At 36.8% G+C, this 9,449-nt stretch overlaps 1 protein-coding gene across 1 annotated transcript in view; it reads left to right on the top strand.

Annotated features, from left to right (window-relative positions):
* Positions 1-471: 471 nt before the first annotated feature.
* The window catches only part of LOC144964952 (PDF receptor-like), a 265,877-nt gene continuing 256,899 nt past the window's right edge, over positions 472-9,449 (top strand). The window contains exon 1 of the mRNA XM_078899765.1: positions 472-598. The gene's annotated coding sequence lies outside the window, so the exon portion shown is untranslated. The remainder of the gene's footprint in view (positions 599-9,449) is intronic.

The raw sequence follows: 9,449 nt of genomic DNA on the forward strand, positions 1-9,449 counted from the left end.
TTCAAATCGTATACATAATAATGAGAACAAAAATGAGTATAACAGCTTCGAAAAAGGACAAAATACCAAACACAGAAGGTTTCGGCCCCAAAACCTTTGTTCAGCCAATAACCAAAACAATAAGAATATAAATACATTACTTAAAATCCAGACAGCTGGCTGAGAAATATTTGGACTGTCTTGATTTTATTGTTTTTGTCATTGGCGAAGGATTTCAGCCCGAACCGTTCTGTGTTTCGTATATAGTTCTTTTTCGAAGCTGTCATATTCATTTTTGTTCATTACTTTTTCCAGTCCACACCTTCTAGCAGCTTAGTTTCACTCACTTTTACATAATAATATGACCATCCTTATAAACAGACTTCTAGATTCTTCATATAGTAATATGATAGAGTCTTCATCGTGTCAATTTATGACGATCATGGGGAGCACTTTCTATTTTAACGTTACTATTTTAACATTTCGTTTCAGACATGAGTTCGGAATTAAATTTAACTACAAACTGATGCCAGTTTCAGCAACTTAATACGGATCTCGTGCCTTGATGGAGTCTGTACAATAATTGTATTTCTTTAATTACTGTGTTCTCATCCGACAGGTAAGGTGGTTGTTTCATATCAAATAGTTTATATAATTACACCATATCTCAATAAATTTGGCCCTTCGTCTCTAAACGGCATTGTGTCAACGTGAAACTTGTGCCGATATAATAATCGGAATTTTTGGATTTCGCACTTTTTTAAAACATCATACTAATCCTCTTCAATAAAGCACATAAAATTAATTAAAAGTTTCATTTTTTTGGACAATAAATTCAATTTTAAGCATCTAAATGATCCCAACATAGAACCGTATAGAGACAATGTGACGATTATAGATTATGTTTTAAAAAACGATATTCTTATTCAAGACTACAGTAAGCCATATTATGTTTAATTGTCTTATTCAACACTTACCTTCTTCTACTTCCTCCTCCTCCTCTTCTTCTTCTTCTTCTTCTTCTTCTTCTTCTTCTTCTTCTTCTTCTTCTTCTTCTTCTTCTTCTTCGCTTCTTGCTTCTTCTTCTTCTTCTCTTCTTCTTCTTCTCTTCTCTTCTTCTTCTTCTTCTTCTTCTTTTTCTTCTTCTTCTTCTTCTTCTTCTTTCTTCTTCTTCTTCTTCTTCTTCTTCTTCTTCTTCTTCTTCTTCTTCTTCTTCTTCTTCTTCTTCTTCTTCTTCTTCTTCTTCTTCTTCTTCTTCTTCTTCTTCTTCTTCTCCTTCTTCCTTAATTTGCAAATCACCCTCTGATGTATTGCATGTAGAAGTTTTGATATTTTACGTCTCTGGATGTTTTTGTGTGCAATAGTAGTGAATGGGCTTATATCTAAACTGTTCTTACATGTTACGTGTTGCTGTTGGCCGGGGCCCTTTGTAAAGCGCTTTGAGTATGTCAGTGGATATTGCGCTATTTAAAAGCTCAAGTATATAAGTATAATGCTAAAAGAACATAACTGTGTTCGATTATCTGCTGTCCTGCTAAACTGTGCACCGAGATCGGGAACGATCAAGATAAGAAAAAAATGACTCGTGGTGGTTGAAAAATGCATGATTTTTATTATCAAATTGAAAAAAAATAGAGCTTTTATATAGCGCAATATCCACTAAATGGATTTACAAAGGGTCCCTGACCAACAGGAACACGTAACATTCTAGAACGAGACATCATCACATGTATGCTGATGGCCTCCAACTTTGTAAAAGTGTTAACATCGATAATCTGGTTACTCATAAAATCGTTATTGGAGAGCGTGGTCAATCTGTTAAGTCCTGGGTGACAAAAACGTTAATTGAGTGCACGGACAGTAATATTGCTTAAGAAAAACACATCACTCTCCCCACCGGTGACACAAACCGTAGCCTTCGTCAATTTTTAGCATGAAAATTCCCTAAAACTCTGTCACAATAAGAGTAATGTAAATGTTGCTGCAAGAAGCTCGAAGAAATAAATAACAATGTGAAATTGAATGTAAGCTTCAATTTAATATACGAAAACAGATACAATTAACGTTTTGGGTTTCCCCTTTATCAACAAAACAGAATGAATGAAACACTTTAAAAAATATTTTAAAATTGACCTTTTATATAGCGCAATATCCACTAAATGTGCTCAAAGCGCTTTACAAGGGGTCCCTGACCAACAGCAACATTTAACATGTAGGACGAGACATGCCGCTTGTTAGGTGACATTACAATTTTTCGGACAAAGACAGCGCTGTTAACGGCCAGGTACTCAGTTCACACCTGAGTACGATGAGAGAATGTGAGTAAAGAGCCTTTTCCAAGGACTCAACTATGCGCCGAGCGAGGCTCGAACACAGGACCTTCCGATCCGAAAGCGAGTATCATGCCACTAGAAAACACAGCCGCACATGTACCCGATTTTGGAACGAACCCGAAACCGCAGAGCATCTTGTTGAACGGTGTATTGTGACGAAGATTCCGGGCGGGTTTGCGACGGTGCTCGAATGCGGTAAAGAATTTGTAGATTGGGTCGATCGTCATAACATAGTAGTGTAAGCACCATTAGAAGCATTGTGCTGCTATGTGGTCTAGTGGTATGACACTCGCCTTTGGATCGGAAGAACCTGAGTTCGAGCCTCGTTCGGCGCATAGTTGAATCCTTGGAAAAGGCTCTTTTCTCACATTCTTTCACCGTACTCATGTGTAAAATGAGTACCTGACCGTTAACAGTGTTGTCTCTGTCTGAAAAAAGAATGTATTCTCGCCTAACAGGTGTCATGTCTCGTTCTACATGTTACATGTTGCTGTTGGTCAGGGACCCCTTGTAAAGCCCTTTGAGCACATTAAGTGGATATTGCGCTATATAAAAGATCAAGCTCAACCTCAAGTAGCTGCTGCTGCCTTGTATGTGACGTAATCTTATAGTCAATGTCAGTCTGTCGGTTCATGAAGGCTACGCATAGACGCACTAAATATTCCCCATTGTAACCATGATAATCAACCTATAATTTTGAATAATAGGGCTATAAGACTTGTATAATATATGTAGATGCACGGAGGTAAGCGTTGTGTTAACACTTCGTTTGAGCACTTTAAGCTCACCTAATGGTGTCCAACACCCACCCCCCCCCCTTTCCTTTTCTTACCCCCCCCCCCCCCCCCCCCCCCCCCTTTTTTTTTTTTTTTTTTTTTTTTTTTTTTTTTTTTTTTTTTTGCTGAATACTTTCATATCTCTTATTTTTAATAAGTAGTGTGTAATATGGATATTTGTAGGGATCGGATCTAGTTAGACTGTTCCACATGACAAACATCATGTGAGTTTAGAGGCTTCCGGACAAAACAACGTAAAGATGAAGTCTAAATAATGAGATACAATATACATAGTATGCGCTTGACTAAGAAGCTCACACCATTGCCATCCAGAAGTATAACGGACCAACACACAAAATTATATGTAATCTTGAACGTTTAGGGTCTGGTTAATACAGTTTAGTGAGAATTGCTCATAAACGCGGATGGCAAAAAGCAATAACAAAGACCTGAATGCCGCCATCTTCGTTCTATTTATCTTCGATATTTTAATATGACCCACCGTCTCAAAACGGTAATATGTCGAGATGATTAGGACCAAGAACAGTAAATTTACAATTGAAATGATTAAGATATGAACTTTGGGTCTTGTGTAATGTAAGAAATTGTATTTATTCTCTGTGATAAAGAAGGGAAATCAACCCCAAGTTTCATATTTATGTCTCTGTGCGGCTTAACGTGCTCAAAGCGCGTTACAAGGGTTTCCTGGTCAACAGCAACAATTAACATGCAGGGCGGGATATGACGCCAGTTAGGTGATATTACATTTTATTCGGACAGACATAACGCTGTTAACGGCCAGGTACTCATTTTACACCTGAGAATGGTGAGAGAATGTGTGTAAATTGCGTTTTCCAAGGACTAAAATATGCGCGGAGCGAGGCTCGAACCCAGGACCTTCTGATCCGAAAGCGAGTGTCATACAACTAGACCACATAACCGGAAGCAAGGAACCACGGCAACAACAACAACATCAACAGCAACAACAACAGCATCAACATCAACAACAACAATGGTATCTACGTTTAATTGGTCTACAAACAGATGCCTTGATGAAAGGAATATTTCTCAATTGTATGACATGACCTAGTGAGAAATCAATTCATGAATAATAGCGTTACACATACACACACACACACACGCACACACACACACACACACATATATATATATATATATATATATATATATATATATCATAAATATATATATAAGGAATATTTCTCTATTGTATTGCATGACCTAGTGAGGAATCAATTTATGAATAATAGCGTTACACACACATAAACATATACAAACACGCTTACGAGTATATATATATATATATATATATATATATATATATATATATATATATATATATATATATATATATATTATAGTTATGTGTGTGTGTGGTGTGTGTGTGTGTGTGTGTGTGTGTGTGTTTGTAACGCTATTGTTAATGAATCGACTCCACACTAGGCCATTCAATACAATAGAAAAATATTCCTTTTATCAAGACATCGTTTTGTAGACCAATTAAACGTAGATAACCATTATTACATCGAAGAAAGGAAGTGAAACAGTGAAAAAGAGTTAAGTAATGTTTGCCAAGACCGGGGCACCGTCTGGGGAGAATCTTTCAGAAGTCTATTTAATTTCCCTTCTAAACAACAACGGGAAATGGGGTAAGTCCAAATTTATCCCTTCATGACCGACAGACGTATTTTATTGGTCTGAATGGAACGGATCTAGTCCAATGGGAACGGATTACCAACTATTTTTAGCCGATTTAATTTCTTTTTCAATGAATCGTAGTAATTTTGAGGCCACCAGGGTTCCTGTATTCTTTGATTCTGTCTAATTTGATTTTGTTTTTCAACATTCTAAAGAATCAATGTTTTAAAACAGTTTGATCTGGGCGCAATCAATGTGAGATTATATTGGTTGTCTCAATAAGTTTTTTAAAAATAATATAATGTTGTTTAATGTAAGACTTGTAAGCCAAGACTGAGATAGATAGATAGATAGATAGAGAGAGAGAAAGAGAGAAAGAGAGAGAGAGAGAGAGAGAGAGAGAGAGAGAGAGATAGTACAAAATGTCTCATTAATGTATGCCCGCTACTGAATTTTGAATACATTGAACCAGTTCACATAACATTATTATAAATATTGAACTGAGATGAATGTTTCTAAGGGTTAAACAACTAAACAAACCACACAGAATTCATCAAGTTGAGGGCATCATCTTGTTTATTTCTCAACGTCTTCGTTCACATAGTATTATAAGGTGTCAGTTCTAAAATGTTACCGCGACATTAAGTGTCATGTTTATATTCTGGAATACTTCTGTTTCTCGTTTGTTTGACAATTTAATAACATACCACTTTAAAGTTGACGGGTTACCCCTTCTCCTCTTGGTAGCGTAATATAAAATAAAAAGTAAAAAGTAGCAAGATTTCTTTTTCTTTCTTTTCTTCTGGAAACACTAAAGGCGCTGTAATGGTAAAATGTATTGTAAAATCAAGGAAGTAAACATGACACAAGATACAACACAAAGTAAACGACGTCACGGCCGTTAACCTTCTTCAGGTAAACAGGAAAACGATGTAATGAAACATATTTATTTCCTTTTCCTGTTTACCTGCAGAAGGTTAGAGGCCGTACAGTCGTTTACTTTGATTTCTATCCTTTATAAGAGTAATTTTTAGGGCCTTTATTTTACTATACATTTTATTGACTCATTTAGCACGCCTGGCTGGTAATCCGGAAGGTCTTAAGTTCGATGCCCAGTCGAGGTAGACTGGGTTTTTTGGATGATTTTATTTAGTATATTGATTTTTCTTGCTTGATCTGGAATCTTTCAAACACACTTGTTCAGACAATCATTCATCTTGCTCACTTTACAGCGCTGCACTGTGGCTGACGTGTTGTTTGTTCTGGTCCTCCCGGCGAATAAAAACTTAAAAATTGTTTTCCCTTTGGACAAAATACAGGGATTACCATTTCATTTTCATTTCACATTATATGATTTGGTCAACATTGACACAAAAGAACTGTGAGCTTTAAAAATAATAAATTATTTATGTCGTTTTGCAATATTTCACTTTATGCTTCCATTTATCTTAGTTGTTGAAATGAACAAAACTGGTAATTTTGAGGCCAATAAGGTCTAGGTAATTAAGATAATAAGTTCATTCATCAACTAAATCTGAGTAAATCCCTCTTATCCTTATATATTACTTACATATTGAAAAAAAATGAGGTTTTATATAGCGCAAAATCCACTACACGTGCCCAAAGCCATTTACAAGGGATCCCTGGCCAGCAGCAACATTTAACATGTAGGACGGGACATGACGCATGCTAGGCGATATTACAATTTTTCGCAGAGAGACAAAGATACAGCCAGATACTCATTTTACACCTGAGTACGATGAGAGAATGTGAGTAAAGAGCCTTTTCCAAAGACTCAACTATGCGACGAGCGAGGCTCGAACCGAGGACTTTCCGAGCCGAAAACGAGTGTCATACCACTAGACCACATAGCCATCAACTGATTAACGCTTTCTATATTCTATTAACTACATAGCATAATGAGAGAACGAATAACCAGAGCTTCTCTTTAGTAGCATGTATTATTAATTGCCTGTATATTGCTAAATGTCTTAGTTCTATGGCAAATAATTTTTGCTATATATCCATTAGAATTAAATCCAGATGCCTCATCCAATGCCAGGAGAGCAGTAAATGTGAGAATACACATTTAAAAAGTAGACGAACAAACGGGAAAATGTTTTGTTTTTTATTGTTTTTAAGGGCTTTACGGAAAATAAACAAAACAAAAAGTCTGGACATACCTTGACTTAAAATGGGACTCAGTTTTGCTTGAATCAACTGATCCACAGATTAAGTTGTTGTCGGTATTGTACGTGCGGCGAAGTAGTCTGGTGGTATGACACTCACTTTCGGATCGGAAGGTTCTGGGTTCGAGCCTCGCTCGGCGCATATTTGAGTCCTTGGAGAAGGCTTTTACTCACATTCTCTCACCGTACTCAGATGTAAAATGGTTACCTGTCCGTTAACATATTTGTCTCTGTCCGAAAAAATTGTATTATCGCCTAAAACGGGCGTCATGTCAGGTCCAAAATGTTACATGTTGCTGTTGGCTAGGGACCCCTTGTAAGGCGCTTTTAGCACGTTTAGTGGATATTGCGCTATATATAAAACAAAATATATCTGTATTCAAACAAAATTAACGTCACTCACCCCTCTGTGATTGATTTTTTTAGCCAGCCTTTTTATGAGCAGGGTTCTCGCTAAATTCTATCAATCAGACCATAAACTTTCAAGGTTAAACACAATTCTGTGTGTTGGTAAATTATATCCGGCTGTCGGATGTTATTGGCTTTTTGGATAAACGCATATCATCAATATGTTGGTATAGCATGGATGTATGAAGAAATGGAACCAATCTAATCAAGGCATCTCTTGTACGTTGGTGTAGATAATCACAATATGAAACTAAGTCTAATAAAGGTGACTCCTCTCCTCAAACCGGTATTATGTCGGGATGATTAAGATGCTGAAAATTGAATTTATAGCTAGAAAATCAGAGTTGCGTCGAGTTTTTATGTTTATTGAGGAGAATGAATATCATATTTTATTGTGCCAATTAGCGATCATTCCAATTTTTGACCAGTTTAAATTTAATCTGACTTTATAAGATCATGTTCAACCCGACATAATACCGTTTTGAGACGATGGGTCACAAATTGCTTTTATTAATCCCTTAAATAAATGTGTCTATTAGGAAATTAAGACCGAAATCACCCGGATGCAAAACAAATAGAGCTCTGAAATGCTCTGAAAATGAAAAAGTCTTAAGTCTCAGGTGTTATAGTTTTTGCCATGATGAGGGTCATTTTTAGGCGGCTATGTGATCTTGTGGTATGACACTCGCTTTCGGATCGGAAGGTCCCTGTTTCGAGCCTCACTCGGCAGATAGTTGATTACCAGGTCGTTAACAGCGTTGTCTCTGTCCGAAAAAAAAAATTGTAATATCGCCTAAAAAGCGTCATATCCCGTCGTTCATGTTAAATGTTGCTGTTGGCCAGGGACCCGTTGTAAAGCGCTTTGAACACGTTTAGTGGATATTGCGCTTAATAAAAGCTCAATTTAATTTATTTTTTATCGATCGATATTTGAATGGCAAGTTTTAAAAATTGAGCTTTTATATAGCGCAATATCCACTAAACGTGCTCAAAGCGCTTTACAAGGGGTCCCTGGCCAACAGCAACATTTAACATGTAGGACGGGACATGACGCCTGTTAGGCGATATTACAATTTTTCAGACAAAGACAACGCTGTTAACGGCCAGGTACTCATTTTGCACCTGAGTACGGTGAAAGAATGTCTTTTCCAAGGACTCAACTATGCGCCGAGCGCGAGGCTCGAACCCATGACCTTCCGATCCGAAAGCGAGAGTCATACCACAAGGCCACATAGCCGCACACAAGTTTTCTGGCCAAAATTTTAAATATGTGTTTGTTTTTTTTTCCCGAATACGGCTGCATCGTAACGCCGCAAATTGAGCAACACGGATTAATCTTCTTAAACAGAGAATATCATGATGCCAAAAGTGGGGATCAAACACGGATCATTTGGGTATAGATAGATCGATGTTGACGTCACTCCGGCCTTTGTTATTGTTTTTTTTTTTTTTTTTTTTTTGCCATCTGTGTTTCAGAGTAATTCTCACTAAACTGTATTAACCAGACTATAAACGTTTAAGGTTACACATAGCTTTTTGTGTTGGTCCGTTATACTTCCGGATGGCAATGTCGTGAGCTTCCTAGCCAAGCGCACACTATCTATAAGATCTATGCCGTATCACACCCAGCCGTCTCGTTTTCCACATATACATAACATGTTGAGATCTCTTAGTAACATTAAGTATGTATTTAATTATAGAAGTGCGGTATATCATAAATAGTAACGAATTTATCATGGAGCTGAATTTGACAAACACATTACGTCATAATTTATTCAGTGGAAATGCCCATGTCCATTTGGGAATTAATTAACATCTTTATTGCTAAACGTGACCCTGGCATGATGTGCTGGTTTGGGTGCAAGAAATAACAATGTGAAATTGAATGTAAGCTTCGATTTAATTACAAAAATAGATCAATTCTGATCCCCAAATTACCCTGTTTAGTCTTAATGTGTTAAATGCCGTACTCTGGAAAAAACGTGTATTTCAAAATTTGGCCAGAAAACTCGTTATTCAAAAATCTATCGATTTAAATGACCCTCATTTTGGCAAAAAAAAAAAAAAAAATCTCAAAACTGGGACTTCGCGTAGTTTTGCTTAAA

Source organism: Berghia stephanieae, chromosome 2 (genome assembly GCF_034508935.2).
Source record: "Berghia stephanieae isolate SIO BIC M18660-M18661 chromosome 2, UCSD_Bste_1.3, whole genome shotgun sequence".
NCBI lineage: Eukaryota > Metazoa > Mollusca > Gastropoda > Nudibranchia > Aeolidiidae > Berghia > Berghia stephanieae.